The sequence below is a fragment of the Taudactylus pleione genome, unplaced genomic scaffold (assembly GCF_031769625.1).
Source record: "Taudactylus pleione unplaced genomic scaffold, aTauple2 ptg000154l, whole genome shotgun sequence".
In the NCBI taxonomy this organism is placed as follows: Eukaryota; Metazoa; Chordata; class Amphibia; order Anura; family Myobatrachidae; genus Taudactylus; species Taudactylus pleione.
The window spans coordinates 29,276,111-29,293,813 of record NW_028284556.1 but is presented as its reverse complement, the minus strand read 5'-3'; the positions used below and the strand labels follow the sequence as shown (position 1 = coordinate 29,293,813).

Below are 17,703 nucleotides of genomic sequence, written 5' to 3'. Positions count from 1 at the left end.
ATCCATCCCTGATGATCAAGAGGCCATTGTAATCAGATTTAAATGTGACCTGTCAGTGGGTAAATGTGCCTCATTTTCTCATGGTACCTACCTTGTCCAAGATTCTTGACATATTGCATAGCTGCTGGGGAAGCTAAATGACCTGCTGTAACTTGTAGAAAGGGCTCTCTCTGAGCAAGTATAAATGTAGCTGCTTGATCTGTACATGTCAGACGCGGCACTGCAGAGGTTAAAAGAAGCAGCACCAGACAGAGATGGGGACCAGAGACCTCCGGGCACTCCAAACTCTCTTAATTCTCCTTGGCTGCAGCCGGAAAGAAGGTTTCTCTGGGCACAGGTGTATCTACCCCTACCCAGAATGGCATTTGCCAGGGCGCCGCCAGGCGGTGCACCCAGTGGCCAGGGGGCCGCTAGCCAGAGTGACCAGAGAGGGTAGCAGCCAAGTGATAAGGGCCATTCATTGCACAGTGCCATAGTAAAGGGAGGCAGCAGAGCTTCAGAGTCGGGGGAAAGACTTGCCTGTGGTGACTTGTCAGCGTGGCAATGCTGCTGTTACTCAGCCGCCGCGTCAGACCACCAACATTTCCATCAGTCAGATAGGAGGACGAAAGAGCCTGCCTCAATATCCCTTACAGGTCTGAGTAATGGCTTAGTGCAGGAGCCAGCAATTAAATAAAGTGTGGCCAGAGGAGATGGGGATCTGAGGTAAAGTAGAAAGGAGGGAGAGCTTATCACTTTCAGAGGCCCTGGTGACGAGGGCACTTCCAAAAAGCTGTCTCCGCAAAAAGAGCAGCTTTTCGGAAGTGATAATTAAATAAAGGAGGCGTGATAAATGAGTTCCATCCTTAATTAGCACACCACATACTTTTAGTATGATGAAATGGCCCCTAAATGTTCCTTCTGAAAATTGCTGGATTGTGCACAGACAGGTTTATATTCTAAAGATGTGACTATTTGAATAAAGTATTTAAAGATATTTAGATGCTTCCAACTTTAGCTAAACAGCTAATATACAGTATGTGCCACAATCACCGTTTTCACTAGTGCCAGGGACCATGCATTCTGCCACACACTTTTGTACAAAATATTCGTCTTATTCGCTTCACTAATGCGACAAAAGTATAAACACAGGTATTGCATGCAGCTGCTGCGTGAGACCCATACGCTAACCTAGGTAAAAAGTCTAATACAATTGAACCACAGAATGCATTGCACCATACAGCTCCGTGCTTAAACTGCCACTTTATACCAATTCCTTGGCTACAAAAATACTAATCATAAATCCCACAAAAAGGACAGTTGCATAACAACACATCTATATGTACGCACCTAGAACATTGTTTTCATGCATACTCAATGACCAACTAAATAATATATTACTACATTTATTATATAGTATGACCCAACTCACAGAAAAAGAGTTAATGCTGATATAAGGTTAGTGGCACAAAGGCTCTTTGTGTGCCTGTACCTTACAGCTAGGAACCCACTGCCTGTGGCCTCCAGAGTTTATCTATATCAGGGGTGGGGAACCTTTTTTCTGCCGAGGGCCATTTTGATATATATAACATTATTCACGGTCCCGGTGCAGGCCACACCCCTCTGTCTAAAGTCACACGGGGCGGGGAAACAATCATATGGATGCTCCAGGCGGCACTGCTGCATTGATTCTGGCTAGATGAGGCTAGCAGAAAAAAGCTCAGAAGGCCAGACCAAATGTTTCCGCGGGCCTTATACAGCCCCCGGCCTGAGGTTCCCCATCCCTGATCTATATAATTAACAAGAGAGCTTTATGCAAGGCCAGAGTTTTGGACCTAGTACCACCAAATTTGGCATGGTGGTGCAGTGTGACCAGGATTAGGTTTTTGAACTTCATCAGGGCCACACACTGTCACACAATCCCTAAAAAGGGGGTCACAATTAAATTACACAGGTTCTGAGGCTTGCTCCAGTGAAAATTGGCAATCTGCCAAAAACCTGTGTGAAAGCTACAAAAGTATGCTTTTCATCTCACAGTCTGAGCAAGTGTCAAACACTATGACTCAGGCAAGTTCGTATGAAATCCTGGGTTAGTCCTTTTTTAAAGTGACCATATGCTGTATATTAGTCAGCTCTATGTTTACATGCAAGGGCGTTACTAGAACTTTGTGGGCCACATGGCAAGATCTTAAACAGCCTCCCCCCCGAGGTACAAAAAAACCCCCCATACATTTGCTCCCACACAGAGCCCATTCATGTTATGCCACACATAGCCCATTCAGGTTATGCCACACAGTAGAACCCCTTATACACATGCCACACTATGATGCCCCTTACACTACACAGTATGCCCCTTACACATTATACCACAGTAATGCCCTTTACAGATTATGCCACATAGTATTGCCCCATATAACATTATGCACCTCCCAGAAACTCACCTCCCCGTATCTGTCCAGCAGCCTCTCTGCCTGACAGGCAGCGACAGACATGGACAGACAGCGCCGGCGCAATTTGAATCTGGAGCTGGTCGCAAGCCAATTGGAGCTCGTGGATCAGCAGCAAATCAGGAGCCGCCACTGCTAATGACAATTAGTAGCTGATGGTTGCTAAGGGCAACTTCATCACTTTATCTCTCTTCAAGATTTGACAAATCCCCCCCCCCAATATAAACTGTGAGCAAAAATCAGGTAAGTTAAGCACTATTCCAAGTGCAATGCTCATTGCAGGACTATATCATTTATTGTTTTTTGCAGTTTAGCTGCTGTAAAACAATGAGTGAGGTAGCTCGCACTTCATTGAATCTCCCCCTGAAAGTGGAAGCGGTGCAAGCTTTAGAAGATCACAGTGGGAGCTCAAGAGGGTAGGCAGGAATGACAATCTTAGCTACCTGGCCTAGCCATACCATGATCTACCGATGTGTGTACATATAGAAGACTAGATGGAACCTATGAATGTGGGTGTAGTGTTCCACTGGCAAATCATGCAAAAATATGTGAACAAACCAACAAAAATCTAAAAAATATTTTGAGACTCATAACATTTTTTAATCTGTGCATATTAAATGTTTTCTGTATTTTCTCTTTGGAATAAATTTAACATGTACTTGAGTGAAAGCTGAGATCTAATATTTACCACATGCAGTATCATACATTTGGCTCATGTACAACTAGCTCAATTTGCTAAAACAACAAAAACACATTATATACAAGCATGAGTGACTATATTTCTGTGATTCAAGGCATCATTGACAGAATGCCAGCCACTTGTATTAAAATATCATAGGAAAGGATTACTTCACTGAAGCTGACAAGTAATTAAAACCAAGAAAACTTGTCCTGCACTCAAAGCACGTCAGTAGGCTTTTCTTCAATTCCAGCAGTCTTAACAACCAATTAACAATTCTAACACAAATATACCTAAGAGATGATCTTAATATTATGTATCATACTTACAATAACCTTTTCTAACACAAAAAAAAAATCCCAGTGAATATTTTTGCTCGGTATTATAATTCAACCTAGTTTATATTGTGTTTAGTTTATTTTTTCAGTCCTGAGTCTTTATACTATTTTTAGCTACGGGCATATTATTATAAAATAGTAAAAGTTCTATTTGACTGTTAATTCATTTGTGAAATACATATTATTTGAAATTAATGAAGAATTTTAATAAAGGTGATAGTTTCATCCTAGTTTGGAAGATCTGTGTTTGCTTCCAACAAGAGGTGCCTAGACAAGGTGAGGTGGGTACTAATTACCAAGGCCTGAAATTGTGTTGGCATTGGCGTATCTATAATGCATCGCACACAGACCTTTGGATCTAGGTGAGCCCGCACCACACACCCTACATCATAATATGGTCCAAACAGGCTGATGCCTGCGCTAATTTTCCAGCGATATCTTCAAAAATATGATGCTGGTGGCATGCATCCGAATAAAACACTGCTTTTCTGGGGATAAACTGTACTGTAAGTCCCTCTTCACTGCTCATTAAGTACGTAGCTGCCTGAAATTGCGGCAACATCCATGTCCTATTACAACCGGTGCTCGGCATTTCTGTATCACCAGTTTGGTTACACTGAGATCTTTCATGTTCGGTCGAATCCAGTCCCTTTCCCCACTATCGCCGCACTCCATATCCCCTCCTTCTCCCACAGTTTTCTTTAGTCTCGCTCTCTAGTGTTACTTGTATCTCTCCTATTTACTTATAGTCTTTTTGCCTTATTCTATGTACTATATATATAAATCATATATCAGTTGTCTTCCTTGTCAGTTATTGCTTCCAATACTCTGATCATTCTGTAATGTGGACCCATTCATAGCAGTCCAGTTACCCTATCCAATCTCTACATTGATCTGATAATCATGACTCCATAGTATCATTTCCCTGATCCCTCACACTGATATTTCTAGGGATTTTAATACTGTTTATTTCAGTGAACAATATGTTAAAAACCCTTTTGGTACCACGTTTTCATCAATTCCATCATTCACACACATAGTGATTCTGGGCCAGCAATAAATCACTGCGCCATAACACAATAGGTATGGTGCTGTGAATTGTTCTTTAATGCCCTTAATGTGTACATAAAATTCTTAGGGTTTGCACTGGTATGGCAAGATGGTCAGACCAGCACACATCAAGATGCTCACCTACCCTTCATTCTCTGGAGAAGCCTACCCAACCTAAGCAAGAAATGCACTTAAAGATACACCTTTTACATACACGCCTTTATCTCAGTTCTTTGTTCTCAGTGGAATGAAGGTAGACTTGTAAAAACAAGGACCACAGCAATTCCCAAGTAGGTTTTGTGTAGTGGATATTATTAAGCAAACTTCGCAAACTCCTAAATATATGAGCTGTATTCCACGTGACAATGTCAGCATTCACTTACGATTTCAGTTTCCTATTACGTAAGAATTTTATAATATTAATTGATCACATTAAATGATCTGAATATTACCATAGTTCATGCTACCTACCAGTTAAACTTTAGTCTTTATTTATCAAAGGCAAAACATCTCTAAAATCCTGTGAAAAAGGAGGTTTTCGTAAGATTTAGGGCTTTTGCATTTTATCTATTTAATAAATAAATATACCACAGTCGCAGTGACTTTTGATTTCCATTAGCTAGATGCTAACATCTTTTTTTATGTATTCCACACTTGAATATAGGTGGGCATAATGATAGGTAGGGTCATGGATGGAGATTAATAAAGCAGGAGAGGGGTCCTGATTTCTGGTTCAATGTAAGCTAATTCCTCATTCTTCCATGAGTATCTCATGTACACTGACAAACACAACTGTTTGTCAGTTTGACTTAAATATACAACCTAAAAGTAAGAAATGGTGACACCTGACTATTGAAAATAATGAAGAAGTGATAAATGATTATCATTTTCCAGTCTCAGGATGAAACTTAATAAACATGTCAGTTTTATAAATCTCTTTATTTTAATGTCATATAAGGAAGCCCCCCATGTTTCACCAAATTAGTCACATATCGCTACTTTGTTACTTTCAATATGATACTTGACTATAAAAAAATCATAGTAAATCTTCACAATTTTATGGGAAGACATTACCCCCAGCTTGTTTATTGTCATTTAGACATCATGAATGATAAGGGGCCTGGTTACAGTACACAGGGGTGTGTTCACATCATATTGGGGGGTGTGCCTGACTCATTGAAGCGGCACTTGTTAGCGGAGCTCACTTCATTACTGTCTTGGAATCGTGAGAAAAGTTCTGATCCACAAGGACGGTAGGACAGTCTTATATCGGGATTGTCATATTGTCCCACCAAATATATCATATTGTCCCACCAACATCAGGGCAGTTGGAGGTGTTTATTAACATCTTGTATAAACTATTTTGCATTTGCTGCGCTGACATTTCAAAACAGGAAGCAGCAAATTGTGTCAGCAGTCTCCAGGGAAGACGCCAATAATTATATAATTTGGTCCTTTTCACCCTATTCACAGCACATAGAATTCAAATTGGACTCTGTGTGGCTTCCCAGTCTTCCAAATCATGTAATGTCACTGTGGTGATGTCAGAAATGCTTAACAGAGGCAATCCCAACAGAGGACAATCCTAGGGCAGTGAGGTAGAGGTCTGTTTGATAGGTCTAGCAGATCAAAATTTAATAGAAGCATCCTTATTAGATCCAGTTTACACTGAAGTATTATTAAAATATGTTTGTATACATAGCCGCTGAGAGGGGGGCGGGTACTAATTGCCCAGGACCGGGCTTGTTGGAGGGCCCAGGGTTTGACATGCCCCCCCTCTTACCTGTCAGCAGCAGCAGCAGCAGCGGTCTCTAATCCCAGCGAAGCACATGCTGCTGTGTGATGGGCTGCAGTGGGGTCTGTGAGGATGCTCCTCTGCCTGTGCGGGGGTGGTGGTGGAGATAGATCACACTGATTGCCCTCCTCCCTCCTGGATTTGCCCCTGGCTGAGAGGCTTACAATGCTCCCCTGTTTAGCACCTAGCAGCGCAAATACTTTAACATTTTTTCCCAAGGCCAAGCCTCCCATGATTGCGCTACACCCCCAAAAGTACAATAGCCCTGGGCCAAGCTTTCTATGGCCTTGTTTGTATAGCTCCAGCATGTTCTGTTGCGCTTTACAAAACAGTAATAAAACAAGAGCGGTAAGAGGGCCCTGCTCTCAAACTTACAAAATAGGAATTTTGATACATGAGCCTACTTGTTGCAAATTGGCCCAACCAGATTACAAAGGTTCTTGATGTATGTTGGTGTAGCTTGGTTTATATCAGTTTATTTGCTATATATGTTCAGGAGACCAAACTCTGTAGTTACCTATAGTTTAATTACAAAAAGTAGAATGCTACAGTTTAATATCTAGTTTTCCTTAAATATAGTTATTCCATGCAAGCATAAGACAGCCATTTATCTCCTGAATAAAATATATAATGTACTTTTGTATACAGAAACAAAATATGTTATTTCCATTCACATGGATGCTATCCAAACTTATAATATTAGCTTGGGCATGAAATGGCTAAGAGAAGGTTAGTTGATGACGTTCCTGTACGTACATACCAAATTCTACTTCTACATAGTATATTATAAAACTGTTTTTTTTTCAAACATATACAAACCCATGAAAAGAAACTGAGTTATAGAATTTAGAAAAACATGAAAAAAATTCATCAGGAAGTAAATTGCATCTTTGATCCCTTAGTGGTTGTCATTTTCATATTATTGTGTTTGCCATTAGTTATGAAGAATGCAAACAAAGCAGAGTTTAACCAAGCATCAGGCAGGGAGAGGAAGAGGCCTCAGGCTGTTTTAATTCCAAATGTATGACTTGGTGGTTCTGATCCTGAAAAGCATAATCCCTACATAATCCCTACTAATCATAATACTAGCTCTTTCCTGTATGTTTTCATAGAGAATACCACCAGAGAGCCCTTTGGTTTATTTGCACAAAATGAATGAATAAGAATACAGTACCTCAAATAGCTGTAGTTTATGCCAAGTCCACCATTATTAGTGCTCTGGGTATTATAGTGGAGAAATGAACAACCACAAACACAGTTCACTGGGAATTACACAGAAGACAAATATGGGGGTCATGGTTTACCTATTTTAACTGTAGTCCAAGACAGGATCTTGGCCTTGGGTAAATTTTCCTGCATTTAGAAATGTTTTAGATAACCAGATATACATCTTATATATACAGTGCATCCGGAAAGTATTTACAGCACTTCACTTTTTCCACATTTTGTTGTGTTACAGCCTCATTCCAGAATGGAATAAATACATTTTTATCTTCAAAATTCTACACACAATACCCCATAACGACAACGTGTAAAAAGTTTTTTTGAAATTTTTGCAAATTGAATAAAAAAACCAAAAAACTAAGACATCATATGTACATAAGTATTCACAGCCTTTGCCATGAAGCTCAAAATTGAGCTCAGGTGCATCCTGTTTACACTGATCATCCTTCAAATGTTCCTACAGCTTAATTGGAGTCCACCTGTGGTAAAATCAGTTGATTGGACATGATTTTGAAAGGCATACAAACTACATCAGTGGAGCACACGCCACCCAGCGGTTAAGCACTGTATTACATGCCGTAACGTATCTTTCGTTGGAGAATACCATGGTATGCCATACTACAGCCATCATGTAATGTTCCATGGTGCGACTCAGAGGCCTAAATGGTGCGCTATGAGCAACAAACTATCTGGGCACATCTGTATGTTATGTGGTAAAGATCTTGTAGAACTGCGCTCCTCTGTGATGGCAGACGAGATGATGTGGTGTGTGGGGGTGGTTGTGGAGGGGTGTGGTGTATCGGAAGTGCTGCGCCTTCATGCAGGAGTACCAGGTCCTGTTAATGGTAAATGTGAAATGGGGAGATAGGTGCGCTCTTCCTTTAATGTGAGGGTGTGGTGTATCTAGAGGGTGGGGGTGTGGTGGGTTTCTATGGTAGGTGAATGTGTGTAATGAAGAAACAGACAATGTGAAGGAGGCCAAATAATTTATTAAGGTAGTCATAATACTACCCCGATGAGGTCTCGGGGACGAAGGGGGGGGGGGGTTCGTGGAAGAAGATGTTGAGGGGGGATGGTCTAAGTAGAGACTCTGGGTGGGGAAGTGGGTGGACCCTTGCCGTGTGGTTCAGTGACCAGTACATCTCCCCTCCTGGACCTATGGTCTACAGTCTTCAGTGTCTCTGGTGGTGTGCTTGCAGGAACAGTAGTCTGTTGTGAGCACCCAGGTGGCATCCCGCAAGGTGGTGTCTTAGTCTCAAAGTACTTACCTACCAGTAGGATTTGATTCATTGTAGATGATTGGTGCAGCCGTGTGGTAGGGTGGGTGCTGTTCGTAGATTAACCTGGCGTGCTTCACTGGTTCGGTCACTGGACTGTGGGATGGAATGCGTCCACTGCAGGAGGTAACCTGACCAGTTGGTCGTGGGAATGGGGGCGGGTGTGCGGTGCCCACGGTGTGTGCTGGGTGCTTTGTCCCCTGGATCTGCTGCTGACTGCTGTGCAGTCCAATGGGCCGGCGGTGCGGATGAGTTCCCTCTCTCACTTCTGAGTATGAGCACCCTTGTGGAACGGGTGGTCTGTGGGGACCGCACTGGAATGTCCTCGGATAGGAGTGCCCACGTGGGGCGGTTGGTCCGGGACCAGGGGCCATTCCTGGGGGATGTGGCCGGTGGTCGCAGCCGATGCGAGCACCTGGCTATGGTGGACGGGTGGTCCTGGGCAAGAGGCCAGTCTGTGGTCACAGCAGGAGGCTGCGGGTGTGGGGAGGTGGCACGGTGATCCCGTCCAATTGCAGAGCAACCATTTATGAGACCAAACATGTGGAGGACTATATTACACAGATCAGACTAATTTAGATAAATTACTTAATCACAGGATCATCTTGCATTATTGGTGCCTCATGAGAACAATTGGTCTGAGACGTGTATTATATAATAACAAGTTAAGTGACTGCACAGTGACTACATTGACAAAATGATGTCCATATCCCAGCAGTTAATGTCTGTAGAAGTCCAAATTGATGACGAGGAGACTGCAATGGCAATGCTATAGAAATAAACGCCTAAATTTGATTTCCTGGTAGTAACGTTAGAAGCTAACAGAGCCAAGCTAACTACAGAAATTGTCAGGACAAAACTGCTACAGTTCCAAGAATGTGTACCAGTTCAGTTAAATGCTGAGAACAGTGCATTACACGCTAAAAGTGGGAAGCCCAGAATATTTAAATACAAGTATTATGTATGTATAATTACAAGACACAAAGCAAATGCATCTAAACATAAAAATGAAATGCTACACAAAGCAGGAAGTGCAGTGCAAAAGATCAATTAGCTTTTGTGCCACAGAGTCACAAAAATGATTGCTGGTATTTTGACTCTGGTGCAACAAGACATTACAGTTGTAATAAACAGTGGTTCACAACATTAAATGTGTGATTCTATAGCAATGAAAGGAATTGGAAATGAAGTACATTCAACTACAAAAGTTGGGACAGTCACTAGTCACTTTAAAATAGGTACTAAATCAAAGACTCCCAAACGCGGTCCTCAAGGCGCCCCAACAGTTCAGGTTGTAGAGATATCCATGGCTGAGCACAGGTGGCTTAATTAGTACTTCAGTCAATTTGATTTAACCACCTGTGCTCACCATGGAAATCTCTAAAAACTGAACAATTGGAGAGCCTAGAGGACCGTGTTTGGAAAACTCTGGACTAGATCCAAAGCTACAGAGATCCAAAATGTGTTTTATGTACAACATATGTATATAATAAATATATAACATATATAACATAAGTGTTCTGGAAAAAAAGAGGCTAGAGTCCAGTTTGCAAAAAGAAAGGGCATTATAAAGAACAAAAAGGGAACTGTTATAATTAAAATAAACCTGGAGACAATTATTATTCCTTGACACACATCAGCATAATTTGATAATGACATCTGACCTACATTCTGTCAAACTCTGGTACAGAAGGTTAGTTTACCTTGCATATGATAGTGTCCACAAACTCCTGGATGATATGGTAACAGGAATATCAGTGACTGATACATTAAAGCTGTATTACAGGCTAGCAGGGCCACCATCAGGGGGAAACTGCTGGGACTGGAGTCCCGTGCCCTGGCAGAATGGAAGTGGGCCTGCCAGGCCCGTCTGCTCCTACCGCTGCTGCACAGCCTGCAGCTCCACACTACCCCTTGTACAAAAGAAGGAGGATGCCCGCCGCTGCTACTGCCCGCCACCAACCCGGTGCCCATTAAGTAACTGGAGGCTGGAGCAGGGCCCAAGCTGCATCAACCTACAGGACACCAACACGCTGAAGCCCGCTGTTAAATAAAGTTTGTTGAGGACTGGATTTGGCGCGCGTGACGTTATGCCGCACCACTGGAGGGAGAGGTTGGAGGAGCAGCAACGAGTGAGGAGCAGCACCTGATGTGGGAGGAGAAGAAAAGAAGGTACTCTCACCATTCTTTAAGGATATAAAGTAAGTGGGAAAAAACTGGCGAGGGCAGTCTGAGCTCTGGTCTGATACAGTCATATATTTAATAAACCAGGGGAGGGGAGAAGGGAATTTGGAAAAAGCAGGGAAGGGCAGTCTAAGCACTGGTCTTGTACAGTCATATATTTAATAAACCAGGGGAGGGGAGAAGGGAATTTGGAAAAAGCTGGGGAGGACAGTGTAAGCACTGGTCTGGCACAGTCATATATTTAATAAACCAGGGTCAAAATATTTGACATTTTTATTAGTGAATGAATAAGGTAGGGTTGTGGGGGGCAAAGGTTGTAGCGGTTGGGAGGGGGGGCCCTGCCTATTGTGTCAGTCCCGGGCCCCACAATTTTTGATGGCAGCCCTGCAGGCAAGTAAAGTCACTGCTTATTTCCAAAATCAGCAAGCAGAGATGAGGCACCCTTGGAACTGGTGCATATGAATGTGAAGTGATCAACATGATTGTAGATTATAAGTAGATATTCAAACCTGTCACAAACTAAAAGTCTTGATGTCTGATAATAGAGACTATCTCAACAAAGATATGAAAATCTTTCTGAAGAAGCATAATATTAAGCATCAATTGACCATCATATACAAGCCAGAGCAGAATGTTGTGAGTGAGCGTGCAAATCATACTTTAGTGGAGAGAGCCCAATGTATACTAAAGGATGCAGGCCTCAGCAAATGTTTTTGGGTGGAAGCAGTGCCTACAGCAGTCTATCTGAGAAATCGTGCTCCCACACTTGCCTTGAAGGACAAGACTCCAATAGAGGTGTGGTCTAGAAGTAAATACATCTCAGAGTTTTTGAGTATACTGCCCTTGTATACATACCCAAAGAGAAAAGGCATTAGCTGGAGCCAAAGTCCCTGAAGTGCATCATGTTTGGATATTGTCAAGAGTGTAGAGGTTACAGACTCTGTAGTCTATAGCCAAGAGTTTGTGGAGAAAAGATCTGTTGCTGTGGTTCACATAGCTAGTGAAAAGAATCCTGCTGATGTGCTTACCAAGGAAATTATGTCACAGTCATTGGTCATGTTTCTAGAGAAATGGGGTCTGGAATTATTTGAAATGTTGATATGTTCTTGCTTGTCTAACCATTAAATTTTTTACAGGTTGCTGCAACAAATGTGTAACATGGAAAAGCTTGCAGCAAGGGGGGTTATTGAAATATGGAGTATGAGTCTGCTCCATGAATGCTTCATAACTGAAGCATTCTCCTTTACCAAGATGGCCACCATTTGGGCTTCTGCACATGCACGGCACTATCTTGTCACTGTATATGAGCGCCACAGTGGGGCACAGGTGTGTTCCACTTAGCTCTAGAGGCCGTGCCAGTATATGCTGCATAATGGCTTATTTGTACAGCTCATCTTGCGTATACAAGCTCTGCTACCTATGCTGGTGAAGTATATGCTCCGCTCAAGCTCCGCTCCATTCAGATCAACCAGTGTATAACTGTGTATATACGGCTGTACCAGCATAGCAACACTTTAAATAAACCTGATACCTGTTTAAGTACCTGGCTTATTTGGCGTGTCTGCAATTCTGCTAGTATTGCTATTAACTCTGCATACCATCGCCAAAAAGCACACACATATCTTCACCCTCAATGTAAACAAACACTGCCATAAAGCAAATAGATGGGGTACCTCCCATGTGCTCTATTCCTTTTCATCTAAGCTCTATGGAACTATACTGAAGAGACTGATTACATTGACTGTTACTACTTTGAGGGATCATGTAGTAACCTGGCTCACAGCTTCAGTTAATGGAGGTTCCGTATGGGATGCTACATGTGTTATAGTAAACGGGTTTGTCCAAAAACGGACAACTCCATTCATTGTTTATATGGTGCAAAACATTGTTGCAACAAGGTTAAAAAATAACAATAAATTGCTGCTTGCCAAGTATTTTTATAATGAAATGGTATGGGAAGAGGTTGTGAGTTAATACATATTAGCTGTAACCTCTAGACCCCAAGTAAATGATTAGACATTGATATAATATATACTTATTTGTTCACTGGAATGTAATTGAAAGGTTAAAAGCAACAACTTGCAAATCCTGGAATTATCAATACGGGGCATATAAAAATAATACAAAATACAAGTAGAATCTATTACAATCTTGAAAAAGAAAAAAACTATAAATACATTATCAAACATCTTTATTTGCTACGGGCTGTATTCAATTAGTTTCGTGTCCGCGATAAAGATCCGACAGACTTTTCACCTACATTGCGTCTTTTGGATGCAGAAACTTATTGTGCGCGTCCCCACTATCGCCGTATTCAATTCCAAAATACGCGAAAACGGCGACTCGCGAAGTGAGAACAGGCGGAAAGTGGTTTAGAATAGGGAAAATCAGCCTGAACCCCACAAAAAGATGCAGAAACATTGGGGATCAATGTAGTAGTGCCCGATTAGTCCTAATAAAACTGTTTGGGGTACTTCAGTTGGTACAATAGCCTCTAATTAGAGTCTTTGCACAACTGGTGAAGAATGGCATAAAGCAGTATTTTTCAGAGAAAATAAGTAGTCCTGGAAAATTTGGGGTACATGAAAATGGGTGCAAGCATATTTTATAGTCTCTAAAGTGAGGTTTTAATAAAAGTGAAATTCCACTGTCATAAAAGCACCTGCAATCCCAAAAACACTTAGCCCGTTCTTAGAACACCCTCAGAACCTTAATTCGATAGTTTTTTAAGTTGTCCCCCCACTTTGTGCTTTTTCGCCTCAAAAAATGAAAGTACTTTTTTGGGTTAAGTTTTTTCCTGGAATTTTTTGACACAGTTGTCCTTTGGGGGCTGTCCCAAGGGTTCTGAGTGGTTTCCCCACCTTTGCACTCCAAAATAAAAATTTTGCACTTCTTTTCTCCTGCTATCCAGAGGCGAATCTTTTTCGTCTATTACACTGCGTTGACTTTGAACGTACGCGAAGAGCGGGTGGAATTGAATACAGAGATAAGTTTCCGACACTCAAAAAGACGCAATCAGCGATAATTTTTTGCGGATCTCGACTTTTCATGTCTAATTGAACACTGCCCTATATGTGTAAAAGAGCATAGCAGAAAACACCATAGTCTATCATGGTGATGGAATCTATTTAAGGCTGTTTCTCAACAACATAGAGAAAAGCACAGTCCACCGACCAATTCAGTCAATCTCCAATCAGGGCCACACCACCGATCACTGTGCCATGCAACATGTTTAGCAATGGCTACCCAACCAGTTTCATACCTAGGGGCAGATTTAGAGTTAGGAGCAAATTCAGCTACTAGGTGCGGTATTTGCACCTGGAGAATACAAGTGAGGTTTTATATATTCAGTTCTTGAAGAAAGAAAACTGCTCCTACAATAAAAACATATGAAGGCATATTAATACTGGGAGATTGTAAAGCAAGTGATTTATGAGGTAATAAATATTGTAGATCAGCAATCTCTTGCAATAACAAAAATAAAATTATAAGGTAAGGATAAAAATGCTACTGGTAAGTATTCTATACTTATATTAGGACTATGTTACATTAAGAAAGTTGGGAAAAAAAATTCTGGCATTTTCTCTTTTACTCATATTTGCTTGGCTTTCCTTTGGTGTGATGTACCAACAGTCCAACATTTTCATGTAAAGGATTTTCATAAAAAATATATTAACACCAATATTTTATTTCCACTAAATGTGCAGTTTGAAGCTATAAAATTATGTTTTGATAAAAACAAATAATTAAAATTTTCCACAGAAACGGCACAAAACTGAATTATAAAACATCCTTTCACTATTCCCCTGGTTTCGATTGGGTTTTGACGTTTATTAAATAAACACACCACATAGAAACAACTGCACTAGATTAATTTGCGTTTCTGGTTTGTGCTGTAAAACTAAGATTATTACTGTTCCCCATTCAGATCACATAAAATAACAGCTTAGAAAATATGATTGTAAAGCATACATATAGTAACAGTCATAACCAGATAGAAAGGCAGCAGGCTACAACTATTATTGTATTTAACATCTCTAAACAATTGGTACTTTAGATGAGAAACTGTCTATCATGAGACAACAGAGTTGCAAATTTATGTCTGTTCTTGAACTGTAATCTTTACTTCTTTGTATGGCTTGACAGAGCTCTCAGCCAGAGTCCATTCTTGCTCTTCCAACTTTTTACTTCAAACTGTTTGCTCAAGGCACTTGGTTCATGTCCATACTAGCTCGACACTTCTCACATTTTCAAGATCTTTCATAAATCTAATCTGTTAGTGGAATGATGAGCAGCTGTGATATATTCAATATTTCCTAGACCTACATTCTCAGCTGAGGTGTATGAAATACTGTAATATCAACATATACTGTACATTACTCACAAACAAAGTTTATACAACATATGGAGAGTGTCTAAATATATGTGAATGTTTTTATGTTAAATCTATCATATGCACCTTATTTTAGGAAGCAGTTATCCTCAGGCTACCAACTATTGTTACCACTGACCACCTACCACCAATGTGAATCTGTTTCTCATCATATATGTTTATCCATTTAGTGTGTGGATACACACACTTACTGTATACACACACAGACACATATGATATGCAGTCACAAAGTTTCATCCACAACAGAATGTTTACAGTTTTGATGTCAAATTGTTTCAAATGTCGACATGACCTGGAAAATGTTGACCTATATGGAATGTCTACATGTGACATTGTGAAAATGTCAACATTAGCAGTAGGGGTAGGGCAAGGCTTAGGTTTAGGGAAAGAATTAGCGGTAGGGTTAGGTTTACTTTAGTTCTGACCATGTCGACATTTAATCAGTGTTGACAAAGTGAATGTCGATAAGATGGCATTTCAACATGTTCACTGTCGACAGTATGAATGTTGAAATGGTCAACATCTACAAAATGTACCAAACTCGTATATATGTATGTGAGTATATATATATATATATATATATATATAATATACTGTATAGATACTGTAGATACACATGCAAGTGCTTACATATAAAATGTACAATGTTATTTTTTTTTTGTCAATTACTCTTTGTTGTAATTTCATCTTTTAATATATTGAAACCATTTGCACACAAAATGGGTGACACAAATAGCAATGAACCTAAAAAAAATTGCAATGAAACAAATGAAGTACCGCAAAACACTACAAAGTACTCGGTTTTGAAGACTCTGCACCTTAAGTTCAGCAGGTGTCCGCTTTTCATACATACTGAAACTGAATGTATCAGTAACTATATACCTGATCAAAGTGTCTAGGTGTGATTGAAATTGTCAAAAGGCATAAGAACTTTCCTTTAGCATTCTGAAGACTATATGTAAAGTGAGCCCCAACTTTTATTACACTACCAAAGACATATGTCTAATTGTAAACTGAATAGCATACATGAATGCAGATCCGGAGGTAAAGCAGTAAAAATTGGAGCAAAAATGTGTTTGTGCTGATAACGTTTGTTTTATCAGTTGCTCTGTATTGCAGTACATGTCATTACACTATATGGTCACTATTCCAGATAAGGCAGCCACTAGTGTGAACTTTATGTAACAGGTACAATGCAAACAGATGTAGTAGATCACAAGAGTCTGATTACTGGATGAATAAAGAAGGATGGAATTAGCTTAGGAAATAACTAGTCACAGGCAATGTCAGTTCCCACATTAGTTGTAAAGCACACAAATACAAGTTTGTCACTATTTCAGTACTATCCAATCTCTACAAACTCTATCTAATAAAATAATTAGCAGTTTACTGTTCCAAGTCTTCTATAGTAAAATCAGATCTCTAAAACTGTTCTATATTAACCTGTAATATAATAAGCAGAAAGCCTATAAGCACAGGACCAAATGTCTTACCTTTAAACTTCACAAAGTAGAATAATCCTCTCCACTTGTTGACTCTATCCTACAAATTTCTGATTGTTTCCAATGAGTCCAAAAGTAATGTGCTAACAATATTCTTGATAGTCCATTGAAGTAAGACCTAGATATTCTTAGTATCCTTACTGCTCCTTATACAAGTTCATCAAATATCTCCATTGGTCTCTCCCCACAGTGTAAAGCGCACTGGCCAGCTACACTCTCAGATCCTCACTTAGATTCAGCTGCTGAATAAGGCAGTCCTCTTTCACATTTCCACTCCCTCCCACTCTCCCCCCTCTCCCTTGTCAGGATCTCTCTATAAGCTTTGACAACTAAAGGAGTGTGCCCTCAGCACGCCACCTTAGCAAATATTGAATATATGAAAAATAAAGATGCAGTCAGGCAATGGAGAAGAAATGCTTACAAAGGGCAAAGTCAACCTGGTAGGGCAAGAATAAAGTTTTGTGATTTGTTTAAATAAATGTACTATTGGATTTAGCCATCATTCTAAAACTATTACATGAGTGTTAAACCTGCAGAGGAATGCTCCCAGCTGTAACTCTATACCATTATTAAATATTCATTATCATCATTTGCTCCTGCAGGTGTTCCACCATCATTCTCCTCTTACATGTGTGAAAACAATCATTTGGTGCCATTCTACACATTTACTGTTGCTTTTAGTTATGGACATACTGTACACAATAAAGACGTTCATGAAACCAGATGCACATATATCGATGCTGTACCCCAGTTGTTCCCAAACTGGGTGCCACCCGGCTCTTGCAGGAATGCCAAGGGTTGGTAATCCAGGACCAAATCAAATTATTTACATCTC

At 40.5% G+C, this 17,703-nt stretch overlaps 1 protein-coding gene across 1 annotated transcript in view; it reads right to left on the bottom strand.

Moving 5' to 3' along the window:
* The window catches only part of VIT (vitrin), a 192,064-nt gene extending 174,980 nt beyond the window's left edge, over positions 1-17,084 (bottom strand). Inside the window, exon 1 of the mRNA XM_088474404.1 lies at positions 16,860-17,084. The gene's annotated coding sequence lies outside the window, so the exon portion shown is untranslated. The remainder of the gene's footprint in view (positions 1-16,859) is intronic.
* Positions 17,085-17,703: the final 619 nt, after the last annotated feature.